Source organism: Anopheles stephensi, chromosome 3, assembly GCF_013141755.1.
Source record: "Anopheles stephensi strain Indian chromosome 3, UCI_ANSTEP_V1.0, whole genome shotgun sequence".
Lineage (NCBI taxonomy): Eukaryota > Metazoa > Arthropoda > Insecta > Diptera > Culicidae > Anopheles > Anopheles stephensi.
This window is the reverse complement of record NC_050203.1, coordinates 72,373,436-72,390,698: the sequence shown is the minus strand read 5'-3', so window position 1 is coordinate 72,390,698 and position 17,263 is coordinate 72,373,436. Positions and strand designations below refer to the sequence as shown.

General features: G+C 42.4%; 1 protein-coding gene across 13 annotated transcripts in view; it reads right to left on the bottom strand.

Moving 5' to 3' along the window:
• Window positions 1-17,263, bottom strand: part of LOC118510621 (mucin-5AC) — a 73,093-nt gene that overhangs the window by 47,745 nt on the left and 8,085 nt on the right. The window contains exon 1 of one of the 13 annotated variants that reach the window (XM_036052652.1): window positions 7,467-14,176. The exons of the other annotated variants lie outside the window; for them this stretch is intronic. The gene's annotated coding sequence lies outside the window, so the exon portion shown is untranslated. Of the gene's footprint in view, window positions 1-7,466; window positions 14,177-17,263 lie in introns of those variants that run through there. 13 annotated transcript variants of the gene reach the window in all.

Sequence of the window (17,263 nt, the reverse complement as noted above, 5' to 3'; positions counted from 1 at the left end):
AGGCAGCACCTTAGTTCCGACTGTTCCAAGAAGCGTTCGTTTCCAACCAATTCTTACAACACAGTGTATCAATAATTTTACGATGTTACACTCTCATTTTAACAGCTGTAGCCTTGAGCACAAAGACTTTAACTACCAACTCAGCTAATGAATCGGTGATAATATTGTATTACCGCATAGACATCAAGTTGCTAGTACCTCCTTAACCTATTTTAAAATGGCTTTCAATTACGGGACGTTACTTCCGGCTCATTAATCACGCACATGTTTAGATAATTATCGCTCAAAAGTGTTTAACTTTAATGGTGTACGCCTCTTTACGCGGAAACTATGAAAATACACAAACGGAAAATCTCGTTCGGTCCTCACTAGAGGCATTTCCTGCCGGCAGCTAGCCTGTTTGTTTGTTTTGCTTTCCAGTCGACAGTGTTTGTGCAATCTATCATCTACCCTTTTTGGCGAATGGGTGCTGATAGGCGACTTGGGGCAGGAAGTTGGAAATAGTTCTTCGAGAACTCGAGATCGAAATAATTCGTAACCGTCTTCTCCTCCGAACCGATTGCCTGATCGATCTCCTATTACCACGTTTGTGTATCTACGTGCGTACCCGAAACCCGAAACAGTTCATTCCATTAGGCACGTCACGTTCCATCGCCGTAGGTCGAACACGCTTGGCCCATATTACCGGAAAAGTACCCACCCTCCCAAGGTATCACACACACCAAGAAAGTTGTGGTTTGATTTTCATTTCGAGTAGGAGTCGTTGTTGTCGTCTCTCGCTACATTTCCCTTTCGAGTGGTTTTCTGCACACTGCAAACACTCACGGGGAGCACTACAATACTCGAGAAAAGTATCGCACCAAAGGGCGTAGTGGCGTGCCGATTTTGACGCAAGAAACCCGATAAATCATAACGCGAAAAGCACCGAAATATTGCACGTGTTTGCCACTTGAGGCACGCGTGATGGAAGCGAGAATTTTGGGGCGTAGTTCGGCGTTCCGGTGAGCACAGCACAACGACGACGACGACGGTACAGTTCGTGGGCCGTGTCTGAGCTTTTCGAGTGATTTGCTGAGGGCTCGCCATCATCACGTCTTACCCATTTTGGGGTGGGTGGATGGTCCTGTTGAAAAAACGATTTCTCACCATTAGCGTCGTTAGCGGATCTCTTTCCGGGGGTGGTTCGTTCGGGACTGCCAAGAATAATGACACAGAAAGTCATTTTTCATTATAGGGCTTGTGTTTTCTTTTAAGAAGAGCATCGAATATTGCAAAAAAAAACTACAGAGATACATAATCGATCTAACAGCAATACAATTCAATATAAAAAGTATAGAAATTGAAATTGATAATAATTTATGATTAAAACTAAAATTTGACCAAACCTGGTTTGCATGATTTTCTATAAAAAAAATTATTTTATAATATCATGTGGTACATTTACGATATCATCTGTTATATTTGTGACAAAGATGAGATATTTAGCAAAGTCTTCCGGTACATTTATCTTAATAAGAATTGTTTTGCAATATCAAACACGTTTTTTATATTATGTTCCCCTTAAAGTGATTCCTAAGCAATAATAAATTTAGATTTTTATAAATCGTCTACTCATCACTTCGAAATGTAATCTACCTAGATTGCTTATTCCGTTCACCTGCACACGTCAACACCGCGGCAGGCGACAAATACCTCCATTTTATTGGGCCATAAATTCAAATTCGATTGGCAAATTTGCTCGAAGAATCGCTGCAGTAAGGTTCAGAAAGATCAATTTCCCCTATCAAAGCCAATAAGCGTCGAATGTTCTAACCCCCTTGAAGTCTCTTCGACGCAATTACTTTGGAGACATTGTGCCACAGGCACCTCGAGACGGTTGCTGTGATTTCATTGTGGCATCTTGCAATGACTGGAGCGCTTGGGTCAAATGAAATGAGCGCGCAGCACCGCAGACGAACACATAAATTGACGAACAAGCTCGACGCCTGAAGCAACACACTCACACAGCTCACGTACAGGTTTGCTGCAAGGAATGTGTGCAAAAGTTTAACTCCAAACTAGTGGTAACATAAACATAATCATTAGCGCCTCCTACACCCAACTTATTTAGGGACCTTCCGATGGGTGTTTAAACAGCAGACTGCTTTATTTTCGTAACTGAAAACTTGCAAATGTAAATAGGAGCGAGTTTTTTTTGTTTTGGGAAATAATTTTACGCACGCAAAGCCATAAACCCGACGTGCGGTGTTCACGTGGCCCGAGGCTGTTGGCAATAGAAGCGTGTAGTGTTTTTAATGGCAAACATTGCCGGTTGCGATTTGATTTGTTTGGTTTCGAATTCGATTGTTTGCTGCCTGATTTGTTACACTTTTGGCGCACTTTTCCATGCTCTGTTTGGTCTGTAAGCCAACGTGTGCTTTATGCTATCTGTTGAGTAATTTTCGGACTAGACAGTAAAAAACGCGGATTGGCTCAACGATCACTCAACGAGGAGGATATTGAAGGCTTCATGGGGAGGATATTGTTCCGAAATTCTTTTCTCCTTCGTTTCTCGAACCAACTCACTCCCAAAGGGGTAAGGAATGTTTGAATACCGAAATAAGGTATGAATCTCCAGATAAAGCAGCCACTCACAGCCCGTTTGCCCTGTGGCCCAAGCACCCTCCAAACTCCCAAATGTGCTGACCCAGTCTCCTAATACCCTGTTTGAAGGATGCTTAGCGATCTTATCGTGTGATCTCCGGTTTTTCGCTCTGGAATGCAAGCACCAGCCAGAGCGCCCCATTACAAGAGGACACAATTACAGTAAGTCTGTGCTTCCATACGAATAAGCTCATGAAAACAAACTTCTTCCAAACTGGCGCAAGGTCTTGGAACATTGGATAGGTCTCAACGAAATAACAAGTGCCACACTTGAGCTGAAATGCCGAAAAAACTACTGTTTGCTGTCTGGTGTGTGTGTGTGTGTGCGGTGTTGCGTTATCGTTTTTCGTTTGTTTTTCTTTGCTTTTGTCGAGTAGCGGGATTTATGCCGTTCAGTGTTGCCTCGCCCTAGTGGCACCCACTGTAATAGAATGAAAAAGGGCACACACACACACGCACAGCGATAGACGCTGGACAATTAAAGACACTAGGGCGCTAGATGCGAATGGAAGGTTATCGCTGAGACCTAAGTGTGTTCCTACAACAAGCGCTAGCAAATGATCTTTTAAAGCGATAGATTAATCTTCACTGTGCGTAGAGCAAAGTACACCCAGTGAGAGCATTGGCGAGCGTAACGTGGTGCAGAAAAGGTTTATGATTTTTCTAAGATTTGCTATCATTTTTATACTTTTTTTTAGAACTTTTTTATATTCAAAATTTTACATTTTTTCTGTTTAAATTGTGTAATTTTTTTAAAGTTTTTTTTAAATGTTTTTGTTGTCTTCTTTTTATGTTTTTATGTCTTTTTTTTTCTTATACGTTTTAGTTTTTTTTGTTCCTTTTCTCCTTTTTAACGCTGGCTTAATTTTTTTATTGCTTAATTACTAATACGAAATACAATTTATTTTTTAATACAATTTTCTTAAATTTTCGTCTTTTGTTTGTTGATTTTTAATAAATAATGTTAAAAATAATTTATTGACTTGTTTTACTCTTTTAATTGACCGTCTTATTAACTTATTTGTTTTTGTACTCTGTTCTTGCTTGAAGTAATCAGTTATTTTTGAGATTTGTTAGCTTAAAAGTTTGATTTTAATTAGAATTTGTAGCGATTTTTTTACTTTTATTATTCCTGAAGAACGGCCAGCTGATTGTTTTATTCTAATTACTAGATTTTAATGAATCTAGAATGTTTATTTTTGCTCTCTACATTATTTTTGTTATTTATAAACTTTTGTTTTTTAGATTTCTTTTTTATTTCTATGTTTATCGTTATTTTGTTATAATTTTTATCTAGTTCTAATTTATTGTATATAATAAATCTATGATTACCTCTTTGTGTTGGTGTGAACATTTCATATTTTTACCGAAGTTAACCAATGAATTTTAAAAATGCAAAAAATCTAGAAAAAAAGAGCGAAAAAACAAAAACGCAACAAGAACAATTTTCCCATAGAAAACACCATAGTATTATACTTATTTCTTCATGATATGAATTCCATTCTGCAATCTAATACCCGACAAACCAGCTGGCATTCAGTTCATATGAAATACGATTAAAAATAGAACAATTCCGCCCTACCGGTTTTGCAGACTGGCTCGGACAGGCAGCTACCCCCGGTTTTGCTGCTCATCAGCAACACCATTTCCTACTTCCCGAAACCCTTTTGCTGCTCCACACAGCTGGGCGCCGCCACCGAGCCAAACCGTGATACCAATTTACCACCCAACGGTGGCCTCGTGCCCGGTTTCTATATTCATTTGTACTAGATTTCGATTAAATAATTACTATTCGAGAACCACCTGTTTGATCGGACACCGCAAACCGGGTTCGCCTGACTGGCAGGGCAAACAGCAGACGCACAAGTAGCGGTTTTAATAGAGAGCTTCTATTTCCCCCCCCCCCCCCCAAACCACCCAAACAATCGAACCCAATCAACGTCTGCTAAGACATCGGTCCGGACCGAATAATCAGTCGCTTCACGCGGGAAATTGTAGGGAAAAGAATAGGGCACCACACCCTAGGCACAAAACGCCATTCCGTTCAGTTTTGTTTGTTTGATAAATTTAGAGCAACTGTTCTTTGGCTGTTTTTCTCTTCTCTCCTTTCTATCCACCTTATTAGGCGCCATTCTTTCGCGTTTCACGCACATTACAGCACTGGCGCTTTAAATCCCAAGGGAAAAAGTGGGAAGGAAATCATTTAAAGGCCTTTTTCACCTGTGCTGCTCATCGGAACGGTCAATGGCATTGAAGGGCAGGCGTTTGCTGGCAGAAAATAAAAGCATCGTGATTCCCCCATGGTAACCTGACCTGGCAACCCACATCAGGCCTAGTATTTGCTATGGTCGAAACAAAAAATGGGAAGGAAGTGAAGAAAATGAGGTTTTCCCGGTATACACAACAAAGCCGGCCCGGTAGGGGTCAGAGGGAGCAGCCCGATTCGTCGGCACAGGGCATTCGGACATAATCGCAGCCGGCAGCGCACCATTGTACTTGAACTTCGATGATCTGGAGATTTTGGTCGTGGCTTCGTTACGGGCCGCTGACGGAAGCAGCAGCAGGACAGCAAACCCCCGGGCAGGGGATCACGATCTCTTGAGCTAGCGTTCGGGTAGGAAGATCGCTTCAACGCTACCCCGCTTGATAAAGAGCACCCGGAGTGCGTGTGCGTTACGGTACCGACCGAAAATTTTGGCAGATGGATTCCACCCAATCCCACTCGAGAAAATCGCACCGTTATGCTTATCTACTCGGCGTTTGTCGGAGCCGGCACACAACGCCAACAGACAAACCAAAAAGACCAGCAGGAACACTAGGTGAACCATGAAGCACAAACCAAACTGATAACAACAGCGCGTACGCGCAAATGCTGCTGCTGTGCAAAAGATCAGCCCGATTACACACCCGCGGCCACACCGGGGTCAGTCTGGCGGAGGCTCGATTTCTGGGTCAATTGTTTTGTCTAATCTTCTACACCACACCAGATTGAACCGAATGGGGAGGCAATTTACTTTCCAAGGTTCGGTGCGAAAAACAACACAACTAGATAATCGGGCGGGCGGCCGAGTGGAAAAGTCTTGATTGAGATGAGAAAGAAGAAAAGTGATAGACTTTCCCCCTTCAAACATACCACTAATGCGCATATGAACGGCGACTAATGTACCTACAGCAGATCGAACACACACCTGCTGCTGATCGGAAACAGTAAGATCAAGATGAGATCGTGTGATATTGAGAGGGATAATATGGCTTATCTTTGGAGATGAAAGACATAATACAATTATGTTTTACAAGTTGATAGCTCGAGAGTTATCTGATCTTCAATAACAGTATATTATATTAAGATACGTTTGAGATGCGTGAAGCAAATCATTATAAAGATTTTATAGAAAATGACATATCTTCTTGTTTGGCTCGATTTTAACTGCCATTACCGCATTAAAATTCGATTCTGGCTATTTTTATACGTTTATAATACATGTTTTAACATATTTTTAGTATGTAAGAATGTTGTAATTAACTATAGCATTTTTATTACGAATCGAACCATATGAAACCATGAACAGAAAAGACTATGACTGTTCGGTCGATTCGAGATTTTGAAACCTGGCCTACCGTGTGCAGATAACGGCGTTTACCTGTGTTGCTACCTAGCTCTACGGAAATAGCAGCGCCAATACGTGGCTTTTAATCGCTCTTCTGGCTATGTTGGAAATAAAAGCTTTTTAACTGCTGGATCCTCTAACTTCTACAACTCAATGTAACATTTCTCGAAAATCCTAATATAATTATTTGAAACTCATCTGTCTGTGTGAAATGAGATAAAAATGCCGAAAAAACAATGTTGAATTGCTTTGTGGATCAAATGAGATTAAATAAAGTAAAATGTATTATATTAAATTTCTAAAAACTCCTGTAGCGTTTCTCATAAATTCCTGATTATTATTTAATCTTCCCAAAAAACAGGTTTCAATAAATTTTTCGTGCGGCCAAACCACGACATACTTCACTTTTCATCGGACGCCGGGGGGGGGGGGGCGTCGAGCAACGGTAACCATAACCACCCCGGAATGGCATTACGAACGTAAAGAAACCGCCCCCGTAACCAACTGCACTGTTGATATTTACAGTCCCAACCCAAACGCATCGCTAACAAGACACGCTAGCTGGTCGTTAGGCAGCTGGCAGCGTATCGTCGATGCCTTCTTTTACGGCGGCTTCTTTTTTCTTGCTGATGATGCAGATGATGAATCGGCACACTACTGAGCTAGTCGTCTAGTAGGCTTGACCTTCTTGCACGAAAAAAGGAAGGCTAAACTACCCTCAAGGACCGTATTCCGTGCGATTCGGGAAGTTTCATTTGCAACAGGAAGCACCAAGTCAACCGCGAGTCCTACCTACAACCACACACATCCGAAGCACGCGAAACTTGAAACTAACTCAAACAAACTCGCCAACCGATGATAATTCGATTTCGCGTTGTTGTACCCGTACGCTACTGGTTTTTTTGGACCAGCGTTCAGGGGGAGAGGTCGCCATTCAACCGTGGCCTTGCAAAAAGTCACGAAACAACCGCACACATTCCAGACGAACGTGAGCACACCCTGGTCACATACACACACACACACGCACCTGGGCGGGTTGGAAGGGAACCGTTTTTACGTAACAACGAACCCGCGCACCTACCTCAAACAACTCCCCCTACACGCCCCCTTAGTGATACTGTTCCGGAGTTTCGGTTGGACCACTTTTTCCGTGTCCTGAGGTCTCTGAGGAACATTCGGTAATCAACGCACGTTTAACCACTCGGAACCACTTACTGCCCGTAGACGTAGCCATCGAGCTACTGTTGTGTCGAACGGATAGACCGCGAGTGCTGCCACCGAACTGCCGCGACTGCGAAGCCTGCCGAGAACCGACTGGACACACGCTGGAGTTGAATGAAGTTCGCCCGTACTGAGCCGTGGTGTATCGCGCGCGCGTTACATAAAGAGAGCAATTTCCTTTTGACGGTCACATGGACGTGAGTGCGTGTGTGTGTGTGTGTCAATCGGGAGAGCATGACGGGCTTTTCCTCAATCAAAGACCATACACGCACACACAGTAGTCGGACGCTGCACCTGCACATGCGCCACATGCGAATCCCGTCTGGATGCGTCGGGACAAAGAGAGTACCAAACCCCGGCGAGAGAGCGAGAGCGAGACATATAACAGAGCACGACTCGGGATGCATGGCGGAAGAAAAAGGAAATGGGGGGGTATTGAGGACGCAGGTTCGTAATGGTCTCCGTGGGCGGTTGTTTGAGACGGGAACACGCTTTGTGAAAGAATCCTTTTTTCCCACTCCCCCCGATTTCTGCTCGATTCCTGCTCAATGGGTAACCTTGAGCCGGCTGTCCGAGAGGGAGATGCCCGACAAAGAGGATGTCTTAACATGATTTTCTTGACCTCTTCTCCCCCTATCGATACGAACATAGACGCACACACACACACCAGAGATGGCTTATCCTCAATTAGCCCCACGAGCATCGTGTGTCCTGCTATATCGAGATCGATATTTGACCGCGTGGAGCGGGAACTTCAACGGCAGGATACCATCGCTAGAGCACACGTTCTCTAAAAGTCCGACAACGCCCTTTGAACCATGGTGAACTAGAGAAAAGCCTTTCGGGAGAAATGGAGCCCCGTTTTATTTTTCCCGTGAATCCACGGCGTTTGACAGGATGCGGCATCCACAGGACGGCCGGGCACATTCAACAACTGCCTAGCCATGCTGTCCGATGGTGGAATTTTCACCCATTTCACGTGGGTTTTTCGCGCGATCGTAAGAGCATATGCGTGCCATCAACCTACGTCAAGGGTGGTAAGCAAATGGGTACTTCCTTGTATCGGGGTGAATGGGTCCCTTGTTGGACGGAAATGGATCAAGAATGGCGCCAACGCTCGTTTGTCGTTTGGTGGGTTTGATGTGATCCTGTGAAGCTGATATGTCGATGGGGCGGTTCCACCCACGACCCGGTACTGTTTCCCTGCAGTAAGGAGTTCATATATGCCGAGTAAGCATCCGTTGATTCAATCGGCTCCGAGAGCCATCACAATAAAGCATAACGGGCAATAATGGAAACAATCACTGGCAATGTACTGTTGGAAGTTACTTTGAAATGGCTGTATTTCATTAACGCTTTGTTTGTTGTAGTTCTTTCCTTCTTTCATCAGTATTTTAAGAGATTATTCTTTGTTTTTACTAAAATTGTATTTGATTATGTTCTGTGATTATGTTATGTCTGTTCTGATATCGAACTTCTATATTTTTTATGTTTGTTGTTTGCTTTGTTTTTTATTATTGTCATTTTTTATTTATTTCTACATCTACATTTTTTATTTTTACGTCTTTTCTTTTTAAACCAATAATTAATCTATTTATTAACTCACTTTTTTCCTTTTTTCATTTTTGTTATCAAATTTAACTGTTTTATATTATTCTGTTATTGTTTTCTTTATGCTGTACAAAATACTATTTTTCGTTTGTTCATTTACTCTGTTTATTTTGTGTTTTTTTCAACCATTTTTATTTGACTTTGTAAGAATCATTGCATAAATCCCGCACAATAAATAGCATAAAAATAAATGTGTATCACTTTCTTACTAAGACAGTTCTTGGCACACAATACAAAAGTCAACAAGCATTAATACTCATTCAAATGACAAACCCACACACACTCAACCAAGCAGCCGCCATTAAAAAGAGAGTCAAGCAATGTAAGTAAACAACAATGAATTGTTTGAAAATTCTCCAGCAGAACCATGCGGAGCCATTGAGGGGGTGGGGGGAGCATCTTGTTCGTTCAATGCAAATCCTTTTTATAGCTGCGGTGATTCTTGATGTAGCTCCAACAACTTTTTCCAGATGAGTTTAAAATTGCGCCCAAACCCAAACAATGTCGGGGGCCAGGAACATTACTGCAAGCTGGAATTACCCAACCTAGGGCCAATCCCAGATCTGTAAACAGCAGACAGCCCACCGAAAACCACCGTGTTCGAGAGGCGGGCAATAAAAAGTATATTAAAAGAATTGTAAACATTCGCGCCCAGGGTCTGGTCACCTTCCACGTGGGTGCCTCGGTTGGATCGCTGGCGGCCGCATTTTGAACGGCACAGCAACCGTACCACGACCCTGAAAATGTGACTGAACTTGGCTGGAACCCCCCGGCGGGGAGACAACATTTTTGGATTCGAATGCAGAGATTTCCTCTCCAAACAAACCCCAGCCATTCTAGCCGAACTCTCTACATGTTCCCAATGTGCGCGCCTAATGAAATTCTTCCCCAAGCCGATCCACGTGCCTATACACGGGTGAGGTTGGGTACGGATCATGTTGGTCGATTTGTATCGAAACAGAACTGACCGGCCGATGATGGTATGGTGTGCTTTGTACCACATTATGTAGGCCAAACCGTCAGCTTTCGAACCAATGGCCAGGCGCATTACCACAACAACCTGCTGGGGTGCTGGTTGACCGATTGGCTTTGACACACGAACGAACACACAGCGAACAAAGATGGGGTGGCGATCATGCCGAGCTGTTGTTGCCTCGGATTATCCGTTAGAATGACATTGAACGTGTGGAGGCGAAATCTCAGGCCTACCGGACAAGCATCAAACAGCAGAGAAAAAAAAACCGATGAATCTGCCGGAAACCGGTGAAAATGGTCATCCAGGTAGTGGTGCGCGGGTGGCATCATATTGATTAGTGTAAGATTGGGCGCGAAACGGGGCCAGCGCGTGGTGCGAGTTTTGGGTGAAAAAGAAAGTAGAACACCGGTGTGTGGTTCTGCTGTTGGCGATTGGCCCAGGAGTAAAATGGCCAAAAGTTCGGGCAAGAGGATTTGCGCCATCACGCTGTGACAGCTTTACAAAACACCTATCTGGTCGTGAGGTGAATATAATTAAAGGGACATTAAAATAAGATTTTCAACACTGGATCTTTTAGTATTTTAAAAGTTATTCTTAATTTGTGCTTATGTTTATTAAATGAAAAAATCATCTAATAAAAATGTTAAAACACCATAAACGAAAGAGCTATAGATTTGATCAATGTCAAGATGAGTAAATAGCAAACAAGATGGCGAATCAGACCTTTGTATAATCAATACTGTAATAGTTGTTTTATTAAAATGGACATTGTTATAGCTGTAGTCGGTGGCGGATCTAGTCCAGAATCCCAGCAGAACGGACGGAGCAGAATCCCATCTCAAGCAGAATTAAAGTAAGAGTATCCTAACAAGCAGAATCTGCTGACTGGTTCAGAGTCAGAGGCCATGTTGAGATATTATACGAGGCCCCTTAATGAAGTTGAGGCCCTCTGAATGTTCGAGACTCCCAGGATTTAACAATCAGCTTACAGCTTAGATCGCTCTGCTTAGATCGCATCTGCTTAGATTGCTTATACTATGATGTGCCCTTTCTTTGCAGTAACCGCTTTTCTAGTGTTGAAATAAAGTAGAATCGTTTTAGAAAAAATTAAACATCCTATATTCAGTTTAATTTAAACGTTAAGAGTTGATGAAAATGGATTCTAAGGAGGCTTTCGCCTTTCCTCTTCCTTTCCAAGGAATCGCCCAACCTAGTTCCAAGGGATTCTGAACGAAACTCGAACCATCTCGTTTTATCAGCAACATCCATACATGCGGAAAAGCGGTGGGTGAACTTGGAACCAGCCATCAACATCATCACTTCCATTTTTCATCCCACTCATACAAACACAGAAGCTCTGCAATACCGTCCTCTTCAGCATATGGGGGGAGCATCAAAGTTTAACAAATCGATTATGAACCACCAACTACAACACTGCTCTCCTCTTGGACATGTCTGAGCTCGTCTGCTGGAAAAACACATTTCCACCTCAACGCACAGCGACACTTTCCAACCCTCGAAACCCACAACTTAAAGACCCTCCCAGGCGTCGCAGCTTGCTGTGGGCGTCGTCTCTGTGAAGACTCATTCTGCATTCTGTTGCATCATCATCATCATCATCGCCATCATACCATCGTTAGGTGGCAGAAAGTTGAAGCCGGCCTGAGAAGCCAGCGGCCATTAATAAATTATCTGTACCAGGCATTTGCCCCGACACAGTAATGTCTGGCGGCCAGTGTTTTGTACAGACCGGCTTTTCGAAGCAGAAGAAAAGCCATAAGTAAAAGGGAAAAGTGTGAACTACACCCTCGCCCAGTTGCATAAAAGTGGTTCGGGGAGAGGTGTAGGAGTGCGTGCGGCAAAAGGCGTAAAGTTTAATGAACAAATCTTCCGATTCGTCCTCCCTCGTCCAAAGAAATCATCGCATCACAGGCAGCGAATGAAGCATAACAACAACGGGAGCATTATGCTGACTTTTTGGGAGGCTTTGCTGCTGGACGAAGCGACCACGCAGCAGTATACTGTCCGCTGAACCTTTTTCGCCGTACGCACTCTGCACTAAGCGGTTACGATGTGAGACAAATTTAGGAATGTATATTTTATATACCAGCTTGTCCGCCGGTTTTGTGCCCACATCAGAATGCGATGTGGTAATGCATATTTGATGTAACGCTTGCTGTTAAATCACGACAGGAGTTTACAGTACGATATTGCGGCTTTTTATTTTTTGGCGCACGGTTTCGCAAAATGAGCCTCCCGCCGGCAAGGGGATTCGCAATTTTATTGGATTTAAATGAGGTTTAAATATAGGGTAATGGTTAGGAGCGTAACGCACCACATATATTTAGTGTTGCGCGAATAACCTTTAAAAGTGAAATCGGTGGAAGAGAATGTGGATGATACAAAAAAGTTAAATGGAATAAAATTATAGATTGCTCGTGATGATGCGAAGGTCCAAATGACTTATTACAACAAAAACATCATTATTTCAAGGAATGTTCCAAAAACCGAATGTCCATTGGTTTGGAAGCGATTGAAAAAAAAAAAATCACGCCACAAAATATTACAATTCGCTTGTGTGAAAAATATTTTCGCTTCATTTTTCAAGTCCTTGAAAAATATTTACAAGAATTTTAAAAACGTACAAAACATGCCTTTAATATTTTGCATTTCAAAATGGCCAAAAGCAACCGTTAAGCTGCCGACTTATTAAAACTTGTTTGAAAATAAAAATAAAAAGTTATAACGGTTTATTATTTCTTTAATTAATTTTTACCTATTTTTCTTATAGTCTATAAAATGACAAGCTTCCAATTTTACGACATTTGAAAAATGTTTTCAAATCACCAGCGAAAACACCGTATTTTATAAGCTTGATTTATCAATAATTTTCACCCCCGTTTTTCATTTTTCAAATCTTTCTTTTTTTTACTCTTAAATTGAAAAGTTACGAGTCTAAAATTCAAAAGTCTTTGAAATTGAACTTTTAAAATTTAAGTACAAAAAATTCAATCTGTCCTCACTGTTCTCGCATGTTGACCGAAAAAAGCGTTACAATGCGTTACAATCGATCTGTCAAATTTTTCGTCACGCGTCCTGTTTTAAATGTGGGTGAGTCCGTTCATTAAATGAGTGGATTAAATTCCTTACATAAATGGATTACATCTAATAAAGTAAATCCTCTCTATTGAATTCCCTCATTTTAACCCTAGACACAAGAAAGGTCTCAATCAAACTCCCTGCCGATCATCAATAATGACATTAAATAGAGCACCAACGGCTCATTAACCGCATTAAGTCAGCTAGACGAAGCGTTCGGAGCCAGGCGCATTTTAAGCCACCCCAGTCCATACAACACACCGAAAAAAAAAACACAAAAGAACAAACAAGCAAACCATTAATGGCGCTCTGCGCCGTCGCTTCTCCCTTTTAAAGCGGCCCTCATCCTGCTCCTCAATTATCTACTTTGTGGTCGTATGGAGCGTGCTGCGCAACGCATCATTATTGACCGGTTTTCGACACATTTCCAAAGACAGCAGGCACTCAGTGTGGAGTTTTTTGGATATGATCGGTGAAATAACCAAAAAAAGTTCACCAACAAAACAAGCACAAAAAAGGAAACCATAACCGTTTACCGAGATGCGCTTTCGTTCTCTACATATGCTCCACACTTGCCTGAGTCAAGGACAACTCTCTCTCTCTCTCTCTATCTATCTCTCTGTGTCCCAAGAAGAAGATGGAATAAGTTAAAGACAACGGAGCCATTTTGCAATTTTACCACTCACACAACCACAAAACGAGAAGGAAACTTTGAAGCGAAACGGTCATGTGCAATGTTTGTATTATCACCGTTTGTAACTGTTCGGAGTTGAGAGCTTGTGAAAGACATAAAAGGGGTTTCTGTCACTTTTTTTTCGAGCACGACTGATCGTTCCATAAAGAAGGGTCCTGTGTTATTTTTCGCCGTCAGAATTAATGACGCACTATGTTAAATTAAATGATCGTATTTTTTAGTCCTTCTTAGCTTTAGACAACAAAAAACCATCTTGTTCCACAGAGAAGATCTCTTTTCAGCAGTTCTCACTCACGCAAAAATGTAGCTAATGGCATGCTAATTGTAATGGTACCTTGCTTTATCCATTTCACCATTTCAATTATCGGCGGGTACACCTTCGGTAACTAAAAATAACTCTCTTGATAAATTGCTTTCCCGAACTGGTACCCAAAATCCGGTAGCTCCTCATAAATGCCAAAAGCAAGAATGAAATAAGAGCACCTAATTGCAGAAAAGAAAACATTGTCCAGAGCTACTGAGAGAGAGAGGGAGCTACCGGGCATATCGTAAACAAGAAAGAAAATCGCCAATTTTGTTGATTGAAATAATGTTTCCTTAAGACAATCCAAAAATACGAAATCCCTCCCTGAAGCATAAGAACTACGGACAAATGGTGTAAATGAAGCAAAAGCTGCAAATATCTCTTCCAAAGCTTAAATGCCCCCCCACGAACCGGTAAGCCGAAGGAACTATTAACAACACCCACGCTACGAAGGGTGCTGCTGCGTTGCTACCTAAACGCTGCCGCTAATTGCGCTGTGCTGCCCACGGAGCATTTCGCGTTTGTTTAGCTTCACTTTCTTCGCCTAATTAAAGACTTCGGGGTTCGTCGATCGGTTTGGTGGTGGCGGTGCTACTGCTGCTGGTCACTGTACTGGGGGTGGTTCCTTCGCCTGCGGATGATAGATGCATTCGTTTTATGGAATAAATGAGTGCTAATCGTTCGCGGTATAGATTGGCTGCCAACGCCGACACCATGTACGAGTCACATAACGAGTCATATCGCACTGATAGGTGGCTATCACTAATTGGTTTATAGGAGCATGTCTATTGCGAGTGATAGTCTTATAATGAAACGAGAGTGATGTTGATTCTTAAAACGGAGAAATAGAAAATTGAGTGGTGTAAGTTGAAATCCAAACAGATTAAGCAGGTGAGAAGCTAGAGTCGGTAAAGTATGACACGACATAAACGCCATCCTGGGTTGCTATCTCACCTAGAATGTGTTTTTGATGTACATAACTTAACTCTACAGTGGCTTTGTCCCGATGAGAATATTTAGGAATTCCTTGATAGTAAGGGGTATATCAAGTCATAAAAATGACACCGTACAACCAATGCTGCAAAGTCCTTTTAAAGGACCCTTTTCTATAAGGATAACTCATAAGTTAAAGATTTAGCTAGAAGTGGTATAAAGTTTACGATTATTCCCATGGCAACGTTAATTATTTCTGCAACAGAAGGGCGTCTCAGTAGTGGAGGAGACATCGGCCCGATCTTCATACGGCAGGAATGGAGTTCAAATCCCATCTGGACCGTTCCCCCATAGTGGGGACTGACCATCCAACTATACGGTATCAATAAGTCTAATAAGCCAGAAATGGCTGGCATGATCAAAGAGGTCGTTAGTCCAAAGAAGGAGAAGAACTGAAGATTTACTCGAGGAACTTCACATATTAAGGAGCCTTGCTCAGCGAGACTCCGAATGTTGGAAGGAATAGAGAGAAAACTGCTCTGAGAGCTATCTTCAACAAGCCCTCTGCCCGCAGAGTCGTTTTTGGGCCGTTTACATGGTTATAAGACGTGTTGTAGGCTTAGATTGGCCTAGGTCTAGATGACGAGATGGTATCCACCAAAAACGTCAATACTATTATATGACCAGTGATCTGCTTTGCATGATCTACTCGATAAATTACAAATAAAATCCACTGACATAGAGAACAGTTTTTGCTACTTTTTTAAGTCTTTCTTTCATCTTTGTAGCATTCTAGCTAAAGCTGACGCGTAGCTCTAAAATTATCCATGATCAATCGAGACATTCACCTCGCACTCGGAAGCTGTTCCTTAAACGTCAGTAAACATTTGTTTATCATTAAGCCACAAATTGGCAATCCTTTCTTCAAGAGAACAAACAAAAAGAGAAAATTGCTTGACAAAACATGAGAAACACAACATTGAGTTAATTTAAAAAATCAAATAAAAAATCCCCCATTTAGCGCATCTCGCGTACTCCGTACGTACATACTTTGCTAAATGGAAACATCCGTTCGAGAGCAGAATTTAATTATATTCCACTTTCCAGCGAAGCAACAAATTTAATTCAAGCCTCATTTTGAAGTATCGCAAATCGAATCAAAACAAACGAACCGGATGTCCCGAAAAACCGCCACCAAACCCCGGGGGTGACTGAGCCAGTCATGATAAAAGTTGAAGTTAGTTTTGTTTTTGTTTCGTTGTTCTCTACACTCTCCACAAAACGGGACACGGAGACCTCTCGTCCCCAAAAGAATGCTGAGCAGCTCTAATGAAAACCTGCTTGGCAGGTCTTCCTTTGAAGAGGATACTTCCCCATATTTTTGCTCTCCAACAGAGAGAGCAGAAGAGCTGAAACCAAAGATGACTCCCAAGAGAACGCCGTTCGCTAGGGTTTGCTTTTTTATTTTTGGACAGTAGTCTACTTTTTCCTGATGCATTTCCAACAGACAAAACACACAGACTTTTCCAGCCGGATGCCCAAAAAAGCAATCATCACCAAGTTGCTTCACCATGTTTTATGGAGTTGACAAGGAGCGCACAAAAAAAAAGAGTCAAAAACTGGACACGCAGTGTGTTCTACCTCACGAGCGGTGAACAAGAACCTCGACCCGGCCTTTAAAAATGAAGACCAAAAACTAGTCAAGCGACCGCTTGGGTGGTACATACATACACACATCGAACATCACACCACCAGCAGCACCATTCCATTCCACCCATTTACTCCACATTTGGTGCCATTTTTTCTGTTGTTGTTGTCTCTGTTTCTTGGTTTCCGTTTTCGGGGGATTTTCTTTTGCGTGCGCTAAATCTCTAGCTCCACAGACCGTGTATTGCATCATCGCGCACAAGATGATCGTTAAAGTCGCATTGGAGTTCGCGGTCGCGTACACACCAACACGCGTACACAGTGTCGAATTTTGTGTCAAATTTCAGTTGACACACGGAGGAATGGTTAAAGCAAGCAAGAAAGAGACCCCGAAACACACCCCTAGCAGCTGAAGAAACCGGTATTGACTTCAAGGTATTGCTCAAGAACACGGGAAGCCGGTTGGAAAACTGAAGTTTCCAACTTCGATTCGCGACTCAGAAGCAAATGCGTGTCTGACACAACGT